Source organism: Thunnus thynnus, chromosome 17 (assembly GCF_963924715.1).
Source record: "Thunnus thynnus chromosome 17, fThuThy2.1, whole genome shotgun sequence".
NCBI classification, from domain to species: domain Eukaryota; kingdom Metazoa; phylum Chordata; class Actinopteri; order Scombriformes; family Scombridae; genus Thunnus; species Thunnus thynnus.
Window position 1 is genome coordinate 24,208,941 of NC_089533.1, and position 19,222 is coordinate 24,228,162.

The 19,222-nt window shown below is 42.1% G+C and overlaps 1 long non-coding RNA gene across 1 annotated transcript in view; it reads right to left on the reverse strand.

Annotated features, from left to right (window-relative positions):
* Positions 1-3,003: 3,003 nt before the first annotated feature.
* Positions 3,004-19,222, reverse strand: part of LOC137168017 (uncharacterized) — a 64,762-nt gene continuing 48,543 nt past the window's right edge. The window contains exon 3 of the long non-coding RNA XR_010924220.1: positions 3,004-9,287. This is a non-coding gene — a long non-coding RNA (uncharacterized lncRNA). The remainder of the gene's footprint in view (positions 9,288-19,222) is intronic.

Below are 19,222 nucleotides of genomic sequence, written 5' to 3' on the forward strand. Positions count from 1 at the left end.
ACATTAGACCAGGGCCAGATCAAAACCCACTATACTTAGACCTGTCAAATCTAGACTAGATCAACATGGAGTCTCCAGAGACTCATTAAAACACAGTGTCTGATTTGTGAAACCTTGATTATATTTGTGAAAATGCAAAAAAGGTTGATTTCACTGCTTTTTTTCCCTTCCAGACCACAATAGACCAGGTCCAGACCAAAAACCACTATACTCACTGCTGGTGTTAAAATGACCTCAGTCTCTTTCATATTGCAGTAGGTGGGGCCTCACACCTCGGCCACACAGCGTACTTCTACCTGAGCAGCGGCTGTGTGTCACTGAACCGCTGCGGTTTCCTCCTACTGAGAGCCATTTCTCTCTACATAGAGTCTACGAACCCCGTTCTGTGTGAGGTGTGTATATGACTGACACAGAAGTAATCCCGACCAGACCCAACCATGCCCGTCAGAGGGAAAGCCGCTTTCACCTCACAATTTATTTTTTCACAGTTGAATACAGGCGTATTAAACCTTTTCTGTCTAAACTAAATATAAGTTAAGTTTATGTCGAAATGACATGAAACATTGTATTATTGATGGTCATTATCACAGTCAAACTGTATGTAGAAAGGTAGGGCTGGCAGTAGCAGCGCCGCAGCAACACTGTCTGTGTGGACACCGCAGTGTGAGAGCAGCAGTTCAGCGACACACACACGCTGCTCAGGTAGAGGTAGGCTGTGTTTCCCAGGGGCGATGTTGCCTTTTCACTACAGTCATTTCTGGTTGGACCTTGGATCATAATGGCCTGGTAGAAACCCTCTGTCGGTCGTGCGTAAAATAGCCGCTGCCGATATGTTGACACGCATTTCCCCGTGTAGGAATCAACAGGAGATTGTAGCAGCCGGATTTTAAGGAGTGACACAGCACAGGTACACCGCTGGAATAAAGGATCAGATAATTCATCTCCCATTGATAGTTATGAATTTCATCAAATCATTCCTGTTTAATATTTTGTTCTGTTGGGTCTGCATCTCCTACCTGTCTGTCATTTGGGGTTTGTGTGTGTGTGTGTGTGTTCAGAGGAGTTATGTAGGTATGTGTACGTACGTACGCACGCACGCACGCATGTTAAAGCTTTATCCAACTGACAGAGAGGTAGGCTGCGTAAACTGAAATTCCCCGATAAACTTTATTTTTTTATGCACTAGATGTGATGCTAACGTGATCTAATGGTTTTATCTTGTTCTGCTTTTTCCCATCCAGACCACATTAGACCAGGTCCAGATCAGAAACCACTGTACTTAGACCTGTCAAATCTGGACTAGATCAACATGAAGTCTCCAGAGACTCATTAAAACACAGTGTCTGATTTGTGAAACGTTGATTATATTTGTGAAAATGCAAAAAAGGGTGATTTCACTGCTTTTTTTCCTTCCAGACCACAATAGACCAGGTACAGACCAAAAACCACTATACTTAGACCTGTCAAATCTGGACTAGATTAGAATGAGCAAACAGCAATATTTCTGAAAATGATCTCATGTTTTATTGACAGATTGAAAGCATGACAGAAGAACTTAATTGTTTCATCAAATCGATGGTTGTGTATTTGTCAGTTTAGCATCATCAGCAGTGTTGTCCATAAGTACACCAGCAGTGCGCAGTCTGTGCATGTTGTTGTTGTAGTTGAGGCTGCTGCAGTGGTTGAAGTGCAGTTCACTCTGGTTTCTCTCGTCCAGTACTGTAGGTGTGTCATCATTTGACAGATTCGCTCTCCGCAGAATTTCACTGTGAAGCTGTTTGTTGAAGTCACAGCAAAGTTCCCACAGTTCCACGGATCAACCGAGCCGCACATGTCGCTGTGCTCACACTCTGCTACTCTGTGCGCCACCTCTGTTGAACATCACATTCAGCAGTCCACTGATGGATATCACAGCAAGTCTGTCTCGGCCGCGGGAAATGATGACAACCAGTTCTTGAGGCTCCTCGTAGCGCATCTGTACATCAAACCGAGAGAAGATGTTTGAGACAGACAGCAATATCTGCTGTAGTGCAGTGGTGATGCTTGCAGTGTTTCCAGCCATAGTTTGACGTCTGAACAGTGACTTAGTTTCGTAGAAGGTCCCAAAGGGACAGCAGTTGTGACAATGATCAAAAGTCAGACGGCCGCAGGCTAATGAATCCCAAATCACATCAGTCCACCTGTTGCTGGTGTTTAGATGACTTCAGTCTCTTTTATATTGCAGTAGGTGAGGCTTCACCTGCCGAAGTGACACACCGAAGTGAGACACCGAAGTGACTCTGAGTGTCACACTTCCTACTGAGAGCCATTTCCTGCTACATAGAGCACAAACCGCGTTCAAGTGTCAACCACACTTGACAGATATGTAAAACCTGTGTAAAACCTGTCACACACACAACTGACAGTTGTATGCAAAACCGCTGCGGTTTCCTCCTACTGAGAGCCGTGTCTTTCTACATAGAGTCTACAAAACCCCGTTCTGTGTGAGGTGTGTCTGAGACTGACACAGAAGTAACTCCAACCAGACCCAACCATGCCCGTCAGAGGGAAAACCGCTTTCACCTCACATATTTATTTTTTCACAGTAAACCTTTTCTGTCTAAACTAAATATAAGTTAAGTTTATGTCGAAATGACATGAAACATTGTATTATTGATGGTCATTATCACAGTCAAACTGTATGTAGAAAGGTAGGGTTGGCAGTAGCAGCGCCGCAGCAACACTGTCTGTGTGGACACCGCAGTGTGAGAGCAGCAGTTCAGCGACACACACACGCTGCTCAGGTAGAGGTAGGCTGTGTGTCCCAGGGGCGATGTTGCCTTTTCACTACAGTCATTTCTGGTTGGACCTTGGATCATAATGGCCTGGTAGAAACCCTCTGTCGGTCGTGCCTAAAATAGCCGCTGCCGATATGTTGACACGCATTTCCCCGTGTAGGAATCAACAGGAGATTGTAGCAGCCGGAGTGTATTTTTACTTACGTACGCACGCACGTACGCACGCACGCACGCAGGTTAAAGCTCTATCCAATTGACAGAGAGGTAGGCTGCGTAAACTGAAATTCCACGATAAACTTTATTTTTTTATGCACTAGATGTGATGCTAACGTGATCTAATGGTTGCATCTTGTTCTATGTCATATCACTTCTATTTTGTGTAAATTCTGTCAATATTTGAGATCACTAACCACAGTTTTTTAAATTAAAGTCGATTTGGAGAAATTTGGCGACCATCAGAGTGCTGAGTTCGTTGCCAAATTAGTGACAAATGACAAAACAGCAATATTTCTGAAAATGATTCAGTGTTTTTATTGAGAGAATTTGCGGACTGACAGAAGTAACAAATGTTTCATCATAAGTTGGTTGTATGTCTGAACTTCTCACAGTCATCAGCAGTGTTGTACACAAGAATGATTGAACATTTGTGAAGTTTAATTGTCATTTTTAAACATGTTTTCAAGATTAAAAGAAATGTTCCTTTCAGACAAACTGTAAGCTTCACTGTAACATTTGATCAGAATGAGGTTTGGGAGGGGAGGAGGACAGATGAAGACTGCCAGATTGTTTCATGAACGTTAGATAAAGTGAGAGGCCACAGCACGCTTCAATATTCCACATGACCTGTCAGCAGGGTCGGTGAGTGAACTTTGATGTTGAAGCTTTTCTGGCGCTGAAACTTGTTTGAGGACACAACAGTGTATTACACTCTACTGAGCAACGGCTCGATCTTCCTGCAATATGTGCCTCTCACATTGTGTTATGTACTGTGCTGGACTTTAACTCTTAATCACCTACGAAAAACCCGCGGGAACATCTTTACGCACAGGCTACTTGGTTTTTGTGGCGTGTGAAGTTTTCCTTGTTTGTTTTTCAGAATCACAGCAGTGTATCCAAGTTAGAATAACTTGATATTCTTCAGAAATGGAGATGCTTTTTTCTAAATACTGACATATAAAATCCCAGATCTGTCTGTAATAATGTGTAAATAAAGTTGAAATGAGGTCAATAAAATAAACATGTCATGTTGTAAATAGACTACTTGATGTAACCTTTCCTATTTGCCTGCGTTGCCCATTCGCTAACTATACATTAGCCATTAGCCTACATATTATCACTTTTGATAGCATATGTCGGCAAATCACTTCAGGAAGAAAGAATCTAAAGTATAACAATGGTCCCCTGTGTGACTGTATGACATGACTTTGACTACTTTTGACACACCATTATTTCTGCTGTGCAGATGACCTTGCTGTAGTAGTGTAGTAGTGATAATGTTGTATATCATCATGTAACCTGTTGGCTGAATTGGCTTGTTCATTTCAGCGTGAACCAGTTCACCAGTATTTTATGGGCTGTTCAATTTATTTCCAGTTGCACTTGCATTTTACAGTTAACCAAGTGAAAACATTTATTCCACAACACAACTTGTTAGTTAAGAAAACATTCAGCCCTAATAAAGCTGGTATCAGTTCCAGTATGCATCCATGGTGGACAGTACCACTGTCTAATGAGTTGTCCTTTATAAAGGGTTTATGAGATGAGACTAAAATCTTTATTAATGATTAATAAATCATTTTAGTTATATGCCTTTCATGAGAACAACTTTTGGGTTGCCAGGTTGTGGAAAATACTCCTCCTGCTTTGAATTTTTAGCTATTGCCCTTTAATTCAAATTCAGAACTGCAGACATGATGACTTATTAGAAATTGAGAAATTTCAAAGTGAGAATTCTTGGTCTGATGTAAGTTACCAAGAAAATATCATTTCATCTTATTCTCTCTAATCAATCATGTGTATCATCATTTCATGACTCCTGCATAGAGTTTGGTGATAGACCTACTGTAGCTGAATGATCTGATCTGTGTAAGTCATTATAAAATAATCATAAGATTTTCATGTCTGGACTTATAAATGTGAGTCAATGATAAATGGTCACGTGTTAACAATCTTTAATAAAAAGGATAATGGCTTTACAACTTTATGATAAACCATCAGTTCTGCAGTTACAGGTGTTTATAAAGCCATTTATAAAGGACTACAAGTCTCTGACTTTCAGTCAGTATTATGCAGTTATAAATGTTAATAAATCATTAATAAAGGGTTCATTTTGGTAATTCAAGTTATTTATTAAATTTTCCAATAAATGAAAACTCAGAAATTCAACACAAGACAACAGTAAATCTATGGAGAACAGGAAATATCAAAAAAAAAAAAAAAATCTGGGCAAATAAAAGTTAAATAAAATACAGCAATAAACAGAATATATTTGGCATTGATATGTGATGACTTATTAATGTCAACAACCACACGAGGACACACACACACAGAGAAACACTAACTATACATGAGTTATTAGCCTACATATTATCACTTTTGATAGCCTAACTCGGCAAATCACTTCAGGAGGAATCTTTCAGAGAAAGACTTTTTATAGGAATCTAAAAAGTATTAGACACGTGACTCTATCACAATCCCAAACACAATCCTCAATATGTGGGAAAGAAAACATGACTGTGTGAGATCTTCAAGTGTATTAGTCCAACTGAGTTTAGATGGGCCGGCACATGACCGACCTTCAATGTTGAAATGTGGTTGAAATAATGTCAGTTGTTGATTCGACGTTGAAATAACGTTGAAACACCGTTTAATGCTAAATGGTTGTAAAAAGATTAAAATCTTCATAAATCAAGGTTGGAATTTCAACAAGATCTGTAGCCTACGTTAAATCAACATAATGGATTCACTTGTGAATAAACGTTGAAATGCCGGCTGTGTCTCCACAAACATCCTCGGCCGACGAGTGACTCCCACAAACACAACAAAACACGAGAACAGTAGCGGACAACGTTGACGACGAGAGAAGACAAGCATCCGCGCAGGCGACGTGTTGAAGTGCGCAGGCTGTGTACTGTGTATAACACACTGCTGTGACTTCAGACTGAGATTCCAAACATAGACGGATACACCAATGAAAGCCTGCCAACGAATCGACGACAGTATACTTGAAATGGTAAATGCTGGTACTTCTGAAATGTGCCTGACAGTCTATGGTCGGGACACAGCCGGCTTGAGCCTGCAGCTGCACGACACTCATCCCACACCTCTTCAGGAGAATGGGCTGTAGTAGCCGCTCTCTCTGCTATGTTTCACCGTCACCAGATAGTCTTTCATAGTTCACATAACAGCTTAAGTTCATATTTAATTGTTTTTTCGTGTCTCTAAAGATTCGTCACATTTATTGGCGAAAAAGATTTTCTGTGCGCCTTTTCCTTTATTTTGCGCTTTGTATGTCGTGGCACTGTAGGCCTACAGGTGACTGTGCAGCAGTACTACAGCACCACTGACGACGTGCATGAATAACACATATGAAAGAAAGACTAGAAGTGTTACAATCGAACAAAGTTTATTAACAGCTCATGTGTGTCACGGTCTCAATCGTGAGGCGATATTAGTCGCATGAGGTTGTCTCGTGGCTTCGTAAATCGACATTCACTCGGCGTTTTTCCCGTCACAAATAGGTGTGATCATCTCGGTGTCCGCGGTCGACTCCGGAGATAAACTTTAGAGATGTTCACGGAAGTCGGAGCGCAGCTGGTATCGCCTCATGTGAGCCGGTGTTGCATATGTGCCGTGCTACACAGCTCCATCGGGAGGGTTCCCCTCCAGCTTCAGCAGACCGGTGATCACAACGAGTCTCACTCCGTCACGAAGCAGTGTAACAACGAGACCGTGTGGCTGTTCAACACTCAGCCTGATTTCAAACCGAGAAACATGTTCACGAAGAGACCTTAATGTCTGCTGGAGCGCAGAAATAATAATTCCTTTTACGCCATCCATACTTGTAAAGGAGTCTGAGAAGTTTCGCCGAACAATATAAGTTCGAGCGTCAGTGGCAAACGATCCAACAAGTGTCAGTTTGTGTGGATTTTGCTGTGACTGTATAGTTTGAAGTGATCCAGCCCAATAAATAAATGACAGTGGGTGTAGGAGGAGCTAGGTGCGATCCGTCCGTCCGCCCATCCGTCCGACCGGCGGCCGGTCCGATCCTCCGACCGGCGGTCGGACGGATGGGCAGGATCACAACGAGGATCACGCCCATGGATCTCCGTTTCTACACATCATAGCTTGAGCAAAAGAGCAACAGCAGCAGCGAGTGCGTCGTCGGTGTGTTTAGGTGCCCTGTTGAGCGTAGGTCACCCGCGTCTTGGAAGCACACAGAGCCCAATACAAATACTGAACGTCAAGTACGTTCGTGAGATGCCGCTGAGACGTCTGAAGTGCGAGTAAAAAACAGCCTTTCTGTCTAGACATGGGGTCACTCCGTGACGAAGCACGAGAACAACGAGCCGTGCGATTCAGGAAACGCCGTTGAAAGCAGCGACCGCTCTATTGCCAGTTTGTGCGAACTTTGCTCTGACTGTAGTCCAGCTCATTCGCCTTGGAGGGAATCGCAGTGGGAGGAGGGATACGTGCGGCAGCACATACCATTTTAAGTGCACGGTCGACATGATATCGAGCGGCTGCGTTCATGCAGTAAGCCGGGCTTTGAATGTTCGGTGGTGAATCTTGGCGATGAATGTGCACTCTCAGAGCTGCCTGTGGGGTTGCTCGCCAGCGTTCCTCCTCGATCTTCTCCTGGTTTTTCTTGTGTTTGGGGAGTGTTTGCCAAAAATGTCAAAATGTTTACTGGATTCTGATACAGAAAAAATAAAGTCCTTGTAAACTCTAAAAATCTCTCTATCTCTCTCACTCCTCCTCCTCCTCCTCTCTCTCTCTCTCTCTCTCTCTCTCTCTCTCTTTGAATCCTACACTCCGGCCTGGTTCAGTGGAAGCATGTTCGAGTCGAGGCTAAGCCTAGGATGAGCCAGGCATTGAACGAGCTTGTTCGAGATGAAAGAGCACGGCCATGCCTCGGTACTTTCTTCCTTGTCTTGGTACTGCAAAAAGTGCACATTTACCGCCCTCACCCCTGCTCCTCCTCCTCCCTCTCTCTATTTCTCTGCTCCACCTCTTTCTCCTCCTCCTCCCCTCTCTCTCTATTTCTCTCATTCCTCCTCCTCCTCTTTCTCTTGCTTTTCCTTTCTCAATTTCATTTCAGTTCAGTTCAACAAGCTTTATTGACATGAATGCCAGAATGTCAATGTCAGGTTTGTGTAACTCTACTATATAGTCACATTGACTGTATAGTACTAGTCCCTCTGTTCCGGGAGCATCGGGAGCATGGATGTATAATAAGAGCTGGATAGGACGCCGCTCATGGATGTATTATAGGAGCTCTTATTCTACATGGAGAACATGAAACAGAACAAACGGAAAAAATAACTTTGGCAAATAAAAGTCTCAAAATAAAACGAAATAAAATAAACTACAGCAGTAAACAGAATATAATTGTACACGTCTTCTTCTTTCTGTCAGGGGAGCCAAGCACACACACACACACACACACACACACACACACACACACACCACCAGCTGATGTTTTCTTACTTTGTATATATTTTACCAGAGATTGCTACTAAAGATCTGAGACCCAGAGCTGCCTCATGCTTCTTAACTGAAAACGCCAAGAACACAACGCAGAACATCATAGGGGTAACTCAGCCGGCTACACATGTCACTCTGGTGTCTCCCCTCCAGTATTGTGGCTGCAGTGGTCGAAGTCCGCACGGATCATAAAGTTGAAATGAAGTAAAGAAAAAAAAAAAGCCTGAGCATGTCATGTTGTAAATAGACTACTTGATGTATTCGTTCCTATTTGCCATTGTGCTGAAAGTTGTCAGTGGAAAAAACACGAATGAGCAAACAGCAATATTTCTGAAAATGATTTCATGTTTTATTGACAGATTGAAAGCGTGACAGAAGAAAAAAAGTGTTTCATCAAATCGATGGTTGTGTATTTGTCAGCTTCTCAGCATCATCAGCAGTGGTGTACATAAATACAGCAGCAGCGCGCAGTCTGTACATTTTCTTGTTGTAGTTGAGGCTGCTGCAGTGGTTAAAGTGCAAATCAATCTGGTTTCTCTCGTCCAGTACTGTAGGTGTGTCATCATTTGACAGATTCGCTCTCCGCAGAATTTCACTGTGAAGCTGTTTGTTGAAGTCACAGCAAAGTTCCCACAGTTCCACGGATCAACCGAGCCGCACATGTCGCTGTGCTCACACTCTGCTACTCTGTGCGCCACCTCTGTTGAACATCACATTCAGCAGTCCACTGATGGATATCACAGCAAGTCTGTCTCGGTCGCGGGAAATGATGACAACCAGTCCTTGAGGCTCCTCGTAGCGCATCTGTACATCAAACCGAGAGAAGATGTTTGAGACAGACAGCAATATCTGCTGTAGTGCAGTGGTGATGCTTGCAGTGTTTCCAGCCATAGTTTGACGTCTGAACAGTGACTTAGTTTCGAAGAAGTTCCCAAAGGGACATCGGTTGTGACAATGATCAAAAGTCAGACGGCCGTAGGCTAATGAATCCCAAATCACATCAGTCCACCTGCTGCTGGTGTTTAGATGACTCCAGTCTCTTTTATATTGCAGTAGGTGAGGCTTCACCTGGGCATGAGTAGGCGGTCACATGCCCCGCCTACTGCGTGTGTACGCCTGCGTGTAGGACTGCAAGTAGGCGGGGTATGTGCAAGTTGTGCTACTTTGGTTTCTTCCTACTGAGAGCCATTTCCTGCTACATACCACATACATACATACATACAAACCCCGTCCTGTATCAAGTGTGTACGTGTCTATGACTGACACAGAGGTAACCACGAACAGACACAACCATGCCCGTCAGAGGGAAAGCCGCTTTCACCTCACAATTTATTTTTTCACAGTTGAATACAGGCGTCTTGAACCTTTTCTGTCTAAACTAAATATAAGTTAAGTTTATGTCGAAATGACATGAAACATTGTATTATTGATGGTCATTATCACAGTCAAACTGTATGTAGAAAGGTAGGGCTGGCAGTAGCAGCGCCGCAGCAACACTGTCTGTGTGGACACCGCAGTGTGAGAGCAGCAGTAATTTACTGTGTTTCTGCACATTTAATTACTGTGAATATTTTTACAGGATAGTACTGTGTATTAGGCCTAAAAACACAGTAGCTAGTTTTTGTAGTTAAATTATTCACATCGATTTCTGGCTTCTCAGAAGTGTGCTGTGCTCACATTATTATGTTAGCTAGTGGTCTGCTAGCTAACAGAAATCCATAGTCAACCTGACTGTATTGTGTTAAACTGAAACAGCTTCTTGTTACAAATCTAACTCGTCAACACGCCTTAACGTTACAAATGTTAGCTTTATAAATTCTACCCTCATAGGACTCGTGAGAGCACTGTAACGTGTGTTTAGCCTGTGCCACCCCCTGGCTAACTCAGCACTGTTATACTAGTTCACTGTGAAAACATCACCCTATTTTTTTGTTTGAGTGTGTTTGTGTAAATATACACCTAAAATCTTGTTAGGTGTAGCCTATTCTACAAAAGCTTTCTTTGAGAGTCTTAAAAACATGTGTTTTGATCCTAGCTTGGTTATTACACTGACAGTAATGGTAAAACATTTTTGTTTTTTGTCATCTACAGTAGCTGTCATTCAATTTGCTGAAGAACATGAAGCAGCAGTGGAGGATCAAAGTGAAATCACCCGGCGGCTCCTGACCTGCATCCAAAGCCTTTTGGGCCAGTGGACTTGTGATGCAAAGTGGACTGAGGTGGGCTGTTGGACTCTTTGCAGACAAGTACGCATCCACAAACACCATTTTAAAGACTCAATGGACACCTGAGTACCTGGTGAAATCTCCCACAGTTGAAAGTACATGTTTAGATTACCTAACAGTGTTTTGTTTCAAGGAAATAACAGTGTCTAGTGTCATTGTCTATATATCAAGTTCAGTGATTTGATTTTGTTTTTTTTTTTAACTTGTAGTGGGCTTATTAAATGGCATCTGTATTATTTTTTCATGAGGGTTTGTTTAACTGTGGTTACAGATTTAAGCAAGCTTTTTACAAATTGCATTTTTAACGTTGTCATTGTAATATTTGCTAATGTTTGTAATATACACATTTGAAAACTTTGTTATAGAATGATATTTAGAGGACAGAAAGTTGCATATGGCCCCTGCTTCTTTTATGGCAAACACTGAAAAGTAAACATTTATTTACTTCATTCTTATTTTCTATATATTTATTTACTGTGTTAAGTTGATGCCCATGCAATCCAAATATTTCCTGCGTTTGCTACTTCACATTAAAAGCTTCTCACTGGTGTACCACTGTGTGGCTTTTATTATGAGGCATGTACAGGAAATGTAAAACAGACTGCAGTATTGGTCAGAAGACATTGGTCTATGCAAAATGTTTTGTGCTGTTTGGTCAGCAGATCAGTTTTATATATTGCAAAGGAGCATTGGTGAAAGAGGAAACAGCTGAAGTGAGGTGGTAGATGTAGAACTGCAGGCAACAAGCTCTTTTACTACGGTTTATGTCATTAAGGGTAAACAACTTCCTCTGTTCTGCTGTCCTGTCTTAGGGAAAACCATTTGCACTGTGCATCACAGATATTATTGCAGTGTGGGTATTTCTGCCATATGGAAGAAGGCCATTAGATTTCTGTAAACATGGTGCACAATCCCTGTGCACAGTGAAAATAAGTAAAATGCAGTAGTTGCTGTTCAACAGATAATAAATAATTGTCATTTAAAGAGTTGGTTCTGTACTCATTTATTGAAATTTAAATATTGTTTGAAAGTTTACAGCATTATATGAATAACTGTAATCTAATTTACTGCAAAATGTCTGGTGCTAATGTAATCCATTACACAGTAGCATAAAATTACTGTATTTTATTTTACAATTGCTACTGTAAATAAAAACACACTACGCTTACTGTAATTTATTTTACAGTAAGTTTACTGTGTTTATAAACTTACTGTAAAATAAATTACAGTAAGTGTACTGTGTTTTTAGTTACAGTAAATAACTGGCAGCAATTGACAAGTAACTTACTGTGAAATGATTTACAGTAAGTTACTTGTCAATTGCTGCCAGTTAATTACTGTAAAAATCACAGTAAGTTTTTTCTGGTTGGAGATTCGTCACATTTATTGGCGAAAAAGATTTTCTGTGCGCCTTTTCCTTTATTTTGCGCTTTGTATGTCGTAGCACTGTAGGCCTACAGGTGATTGAGCAGCAGTACTACAGCACCACTGACGACGTGCATGAATAACACATATGATCTCTTTCCTCCTCCTCCTCTCTTCTCTCGCCACCTCTCCCTCTCTCACTCTCTCTCACTCCTCCTCCTCTCTCTCTCTCTCTCTCTCTCTCTCTGAATCCTACACTCCGGCCTGGTTCATTGGAGGCCTGTTCGAGTCGAGGCTAAGCCTAGGATGAGCCAGGCATTGAACGAGCTTGTTCGAGATGAACGAGCACGGCCATGCCTCGGTACTTTCTTCCTTGTCTCGGTACTACAAAAAATGAACAGTCACCGCCCTCACCCCTCCTCCTCCTCCTCCTCCTCCTCCTCCTCCTCCTCTCTCTCTCTCTCTCTCTCTGAATCCTACACTCCGGCCTGGTTCATTGGAAGCATGTTCGAGTCGAGGCTAAGCCTAGGATGAGCCAGGCATTGAACGAGCTTGTTCGAGATGAACGAGCACGGCCATGCCTCGGTACTTTCTTCCTTGTCTTGGTACTGCACATTTACCGCCCTCACCCCTGCTCCTCCTCCTCCCTCTCTCTATTTCTCTGCTCCACCTCTTTCTCCTCCTCCTCCCCTCTCTCTCTATTTCTCTCATTCCTCCTCCTCTTTCTCTTGCTCTTCCTTTCTCAATTTCATTTCAGTTCAGTTCAACAAGCTTTATTGGCATGAATGCCAGAATGTCAATGTCAGGTCAGGTTTGTGTAACTCTACTATATAGTCACATTGACTGTATAGTACTAGTCCCTCTGTTCCGAGAGCATCGGGAGCATGGATGTATAATAAGAGCTGGATAGGACGCCGCTCATGGATGTATTATAGGAGCTCTTATTCTACATCCAAGGCGCCACTTGAAGAACATGAAAGAGAACAAACAGAAAAAATAACTTTGGCAAATAAAAGTCTCAAAATAAAACGAAATAAAATAAACTACAGCAGTAAACAGAATATAATTGACGATAATATATGACGACTTACTGTCATACAATCTACAACACACACACACTTAACATTGTTTGTCTACACATTATTAATTTTTATGCAAATCACACATAGATGAATCCAAAAACTGTTAGATACGTGATTGTATCAGAATCCCAAACACAATCCCCAATATGTAAAAAAAGAAAATATGACTTTGCGTGATCTTCAAGTTTATTAGTCCAATAAACTTTATGTGTCTCTCCAAAAAGATTCTCGAGCGATGAGCTGGCTCCGACTCCCACAAAACACGGGAAAAGTCGCGGACTACGTTGACGAGGAGAGGTGATCTGGTGGTTTTGGTTCACAGTGTTCTGTAACACCTAGCAGAGAGGAGAAGCTGGAACAGGTTATGTCCACTGTGTGAGGAGTGTGTGCATGTTGTTGTTGTAGTTGAGGCTCCTGTAGTGGTTGAAGTGCAGTTCACTCTGGTTCCTCCCCTCCAGTACTGTGGGTGTGTCGTCATCTTATGAAGCTGTTCGTTGAAGTCAGAGCGAAGCTCCCACAGTCCCACGGATCAACCGCGCCGCACATGTCGCTGTGCTCAAACTCTGCTACTCTTCACCACAACTGTTGAGTATCACATTCAGCAGTCCACTGATAGATATCACAGCAAGTCTGACTCCTCTGCGGGAAATGATGACAACCAGCCAATGAGACTCGTCGTTATCCAGCTGTACATCAAGCTGAGACACCAAATCCCGGAGAAAGAAAAATATCTGCTGCAATGAACCAAATATCACTCCGCTGACTCGGTCCATAGTTTGCTGTGTTGAAATCGATTTTTTGGATCCGGCGCTACAATGAAGAATCAGTCAATTTACCGATCCTTTTAAGCTAGAAAAACGGCGGAATTGACTTCGAGATGAACGTCGGCCTTAGTCTACCAATTCCGACTATTCTAACGATCGTCACATCTTACACGGAAACAACCGGATCCGGCAATCAGATGAAGGACTAACGATCAGTAAGTTTATGGATGATTAAATGGCCAAAATCTCGGCTGTTTACCTCCGAAAATGTGAAGCTACACTCTTCCGTAAGTGGGTCAAAAATAACCGGGATTACAATCAATATGCTATCTTCATCATTTATCACTAAATCATTGTTAGAATTTTATACAAGAATGATTGAACATTTGTGAAGTTGAATTGTCATTTTTAAACGTTTTCAAGATTAAAAGAAATGTTCCTTTCAGACAAACTGTGTGTGAGGTCATTGGTTTATTCTTATTTTATTGATTTATTTGTTTGCACGTTAAAAGTACAACTATTGTGAAAGATGTGATATGTTCACATAAGGTTGAAGTGTAAAAGCAGCTCCAACAGTTCAGTCTTCCTCGGCAGATGACATCAGCTGCTAGCAGTGATTCAGACTGCTGCTGGCAACACATGATGAGACATGAGCAAGTATTTGGGAGGTGCACACAGTTCACGGTCATGTGTACAAGCTAGCCAATAAGATGTTAGTGGCTAGCGCGTCACTGTGCCATACAGTGTCCATGAACCTGACTGTTGGCCAAGAGGAAAATAAAAAGTTTGGATTGGTCAAGAGGCAACATGTCACTCACTCAATTGTTGATAGTCAGACTGTGTCTGTGTATGACAGTAACAAGTGAAGCCTCCACCTTTGTCACTGTTCTAACGGTAGCTGAAGTATGTGAGGACATTCATTCATCATTCTCACAGGTTATGATGTATCAGTCGGACATTATCTGGTCCTTTCTTCATGACTTTCTGCTATTTTGTCTCCGTAAAAACCTTCATGAAGTGATCATTCATAAGAATTTGAAATGATAAAGCTATAATCAGATACAATGAGAAATGTGTTTTTCATGCAGAAATGAGCTTATTTTGAAATCACTGTAAGCTTTAATTAAGACCAACATTTGATCAGAATGAGGTTTGGGAGGGGAGGAGGACAGATGAAGACTGCCAGATTGTTTCATGAACGTTAGATAAAGTGAGAGGCCACAGCACGCTTCAATATTCCACATGACCTGTCAGCAGGGTCGGTGAGTGAACTTTGATGTTTGAGGACACAACAGTGTATTACACTCTACTGAGCAATGGCTCGATCTTCCTGCAATATGTGCCTCTCACATTGTGTTATGTACTCACTGATGTATGTTGTGCTGGACTTTGAACTCTTAATCACCTACACAAACCTGCACATTGTCCGTGCGTAAAACCCGCGGGAACATCTTTACGCACAGGCTACTTGGTTTTTGTGGCGTGTGAAGTTTTCCTTGTTTGTTTTTCAGAATCACAGCAGTGTATCCAAGTTAGAATAACTTGATATTCTTCAGAAATGGAGATGCTTTTTTTTTTTCTAAATACTGACATATAAAATCCCAGATCTGTCTGTGTGTAATGTGTAAATAAAGTTGAAATGAGGTCAATAAAATAAACATGTCATGTTGTAAATAGACTACTTGATGTAACCTCTCCTATTTGCCATTGTGCTGAAGGTTGTCAGTGGAAAATAAAAGAGTGACAAAACAGCAATATTTCTGAAAATGATTCATAGTTTTATTGACAGATTGAAAGCGTGACAGAAGAAAAAAAATGGTCTCATCAAATCATTGTGTTACAGCCTCTCTAAACATACAGAGGCTCAGCTGGAGACCGAAACATATACAAGGACACCAAGATCTCTGATCTCTGAGTTACCATGAAAACAACAAGCTTCGTTTTAACAATAATAAACTGTACTCAAAGTGCAAAGAAAGCAAAGAAAAAGGGAGGAGATCCCGGCCAAAAGGAACAAAAGACGGGGAAGCTACTGAGCCAGCCACGCAATGGGCCGTCGCACCCAGCGCATCCCCCTAAACTATCAAAAGCAAAATATCATCTAAACTTAACTAAAACAAAAGCCGAGAACTGGACTACCGGTGATCTCCAACCCAAACTAAAAAAAACAAACTAAAATAATAAAAGCCAAAAGTTGATGAGACGTTGGTTGTGTATTTCTCTGCATCTCAGCACCATCAGCAGTACTGTGCTGTGGGAGCTGCCGCAGTGAACCAAAAATCACTCCGCTGACTCGGTCCATAGTTTGCTGCGTTGAAATCGAAAATGTTGCATCCAGACAATGAAGAGTCAGTCAAGTCCAATGACTTCCATCTCAGCACCATCAGCAGTGTTGTCCATAAGTACACCAGCAGCGCGCAGTCTGTGCATGTTGTTGTTGTAGTTGAGGCTCCTGTAGTGGTTGAAGTGCAGTTCACTCTGGTTCCTCCCCTCCAGTACTGTGGGTGTGTCGTCATCTGACAGGGTCGCTCTCTGCAGAGTTTCATTATGAAGCTGTTCGTTGAAGTCAGAGCGAAGCTCCCACAGTCCCACGGATCAACCGCGCCGCACATGTCGCTGTGCTCAAACTCTGCTACTCTGCGCGCCACCTCTCTTGAACATCACATTCAGCAGTCCACTGATGGATATCCGAACAAGTATGACTCCGCCGCGGGAAATGATGACACCGAATCCTTGAGGGTCGCCCTCGTCCAGCTGTACATCAAGCTGAGACACCAAATCCCGGAGAATGACAAATATCTGCCGAAGTGAACCAAAAAACACTCCGCTGACTCGGTCCATGGTTTGCTGCGTTGAAATGGGAAACGTTGGATTGTGACAATGAAGAGTCAGTCAAGTCACTGATTCTTATTGAGTTAAACGTCGGGGAAAAAACCCGACCGGAGTTTTATCCCGGACGTTTATCCCGAGATCTATACCGGGGTTTATGAACATAATTTTCGGAATACGTAAAGCAAGTAAAGGTTTCTACCGGGGTTTATGCCCGAAGTTTATCCCGAAGTTTTATCCCGGAGGTTTATCCCGAAGGTTTATCCCGGAGGTTTATCCCGAGATCTATACCGGGGTTTATGAACATAATTTTCGGAATACGTAAAGCAAGTAAAGGTTAAACGTCGGGGAAAAAACCCGGGCCGGAGATTTATCCCGGACGTTTATCCCGAGATCTATACCGGGGTTTATGAACATAATTTTCGGAATACGTAAAGCAAGTAAAGGTTTCTACCGGGGTTTATGCCCGAAGTTTATCCCGGAGGTTTATCCCGGAGGTTTATCCCGGAGGTTTATCCCGGACGTTTATCCCGAGATCTATACCGGGGTTTATGAACATAATTTTCGGAATAGGCTACGTAAAGCAAGTAAAGGTTTCTACCGGGGTTTATGCCCGAAGTTTATCCCGAAGTTTTATCCCGGAGGTTTATCCCGGAGGTTTATCCCGGACGTTTATCCCGAGATCTATACCGGGGTTTATGAACATAATTTTAGGAATACGTAAAGCAAGTAAAGGTTTCTACCGGGGTTTATGCCCGAAGTTTATCCCGAAGGTTTATCCCGGAGGTTTATCCCGGAGGTTTATCCCGAGATCTATACCGGGGTTTATGAACATAATTTTCGGAATACGTAAAGCAAGTAAAGGTTTCTACCGGGGTTTATCCCGGAGGTTTATCCCGGAGGTTTATCCCGAGGTCTATACCGGAGTTTATGCCGGAATTTTATCCCGGAGATTTATCCCGAAGTTTTATCCCGGAGGTTTATCCCGAGGTCTATACCGGGGTTTATGAACATAATTTTCGGAATACGTAAAGCAAGTAAAGGTTTCTACCGGGGTTTATGCCCGAAGTTTATCCCGAAGTTTTATCCCGGAGGTTTATCCCGAGGTCTATACCGGAGTTTATGCCGGAGGTTTATCCCGAAGTTTATCCCGGAATTTTATCCCGGAGATTTATCCCGAAGTTTTATCCCGGAGGTTTATCCCGAGGTCTATACCGGAGTTTAAACATCATTTTCGGAATACGTAAAGCCGAAGTTTATGCCGGATGTTTATCCGATAAACCTCACACACATAGTCACACATCATCCCGAAATTGATTCCCGAAAAAGTGATAACATTGAACACTGCTCCTCAGAAACTGCAAAGTTTTCTGGGTTTATACTCTGACCAGTTGTTGGACTTCGTATTGGAAAAAAATATTTCAATCCCGTTGACAGACACAAGAACCGGATCCGGCATTCAGATGAAGGACTAACGATCAGTAAGTTTATGGATGATTAAATGGCCAAAATCTCGGCTGTTTACCTCCGAAAATGTGAAGCTACACTCTTCCGTAAGTGGGTCAAAAATAACCGGGATTACAATCAATATGCTATCTTCATCATTTATCACTAAATCATTGTTAGAATTTTATACAAGAATGACTGAACATTTGTGAAGTTGAATTGTCATTTTTAAACATGTTTTCAAGATTAAAAGAAATGTTCCTTTCAGACAAACTGTGTGTGAGATCATTGGTTTATTCTTATTTGATTGATTTATTTGTTTGCACGTTAAAAGTACAACTATTGTGAAAGATGTGATATGTTCACATAAGGTTGAAGTGTAAAAGCAGCTCCAACAGTTCAGTCTTCCTCGGCAGATGACATCAGCTGCTAGCAGGGATTCAGACTGCTGCTGGCAACACATGATGAGACATGAGCAAGTATTTGGGAGGTGCACACAGTTCACGGTCATGTGTCATAGAGAAGCTAGCCAATAAGATGTTAGTGGCTAGCGCGTCACTGTGCCATACAGTGTCCATGAACCTGACTGTTGGCCAGGAGGAAAATAAAAAGTTTGGATTGGTCAAGAGGCAACATGTCACTCACTCAATTGTTGATAGTCAGACTGTGTCTGTGTATGACAGTAACAAGTGAAGCCTCCACCTTTGTCACTGTTCTAACAGTAGTTGAAGTATGTGAGGACATTCATTCATCATTCTCACAGGTTATGATGTATCAGTCGGACATTATCTGGTCCTTTCTTCATGACTTTCTGCTATTTTGTCTCCATAAAAACCTTCATGAAGTGATCATTCATAAGAATTTGAAATGATAAAGCTACAATCAGATACAATGAGAAATGTGTTTTTCATGCAGAAATGAGCTTATTTTGAAATCACTGTAAGCTTTAATTAAGACTAACATTTGATCAGAATGAGGTTTGGGAGGGGAGGAGGACAGATGAAGACTGCCAGATTGTTTCATGAACG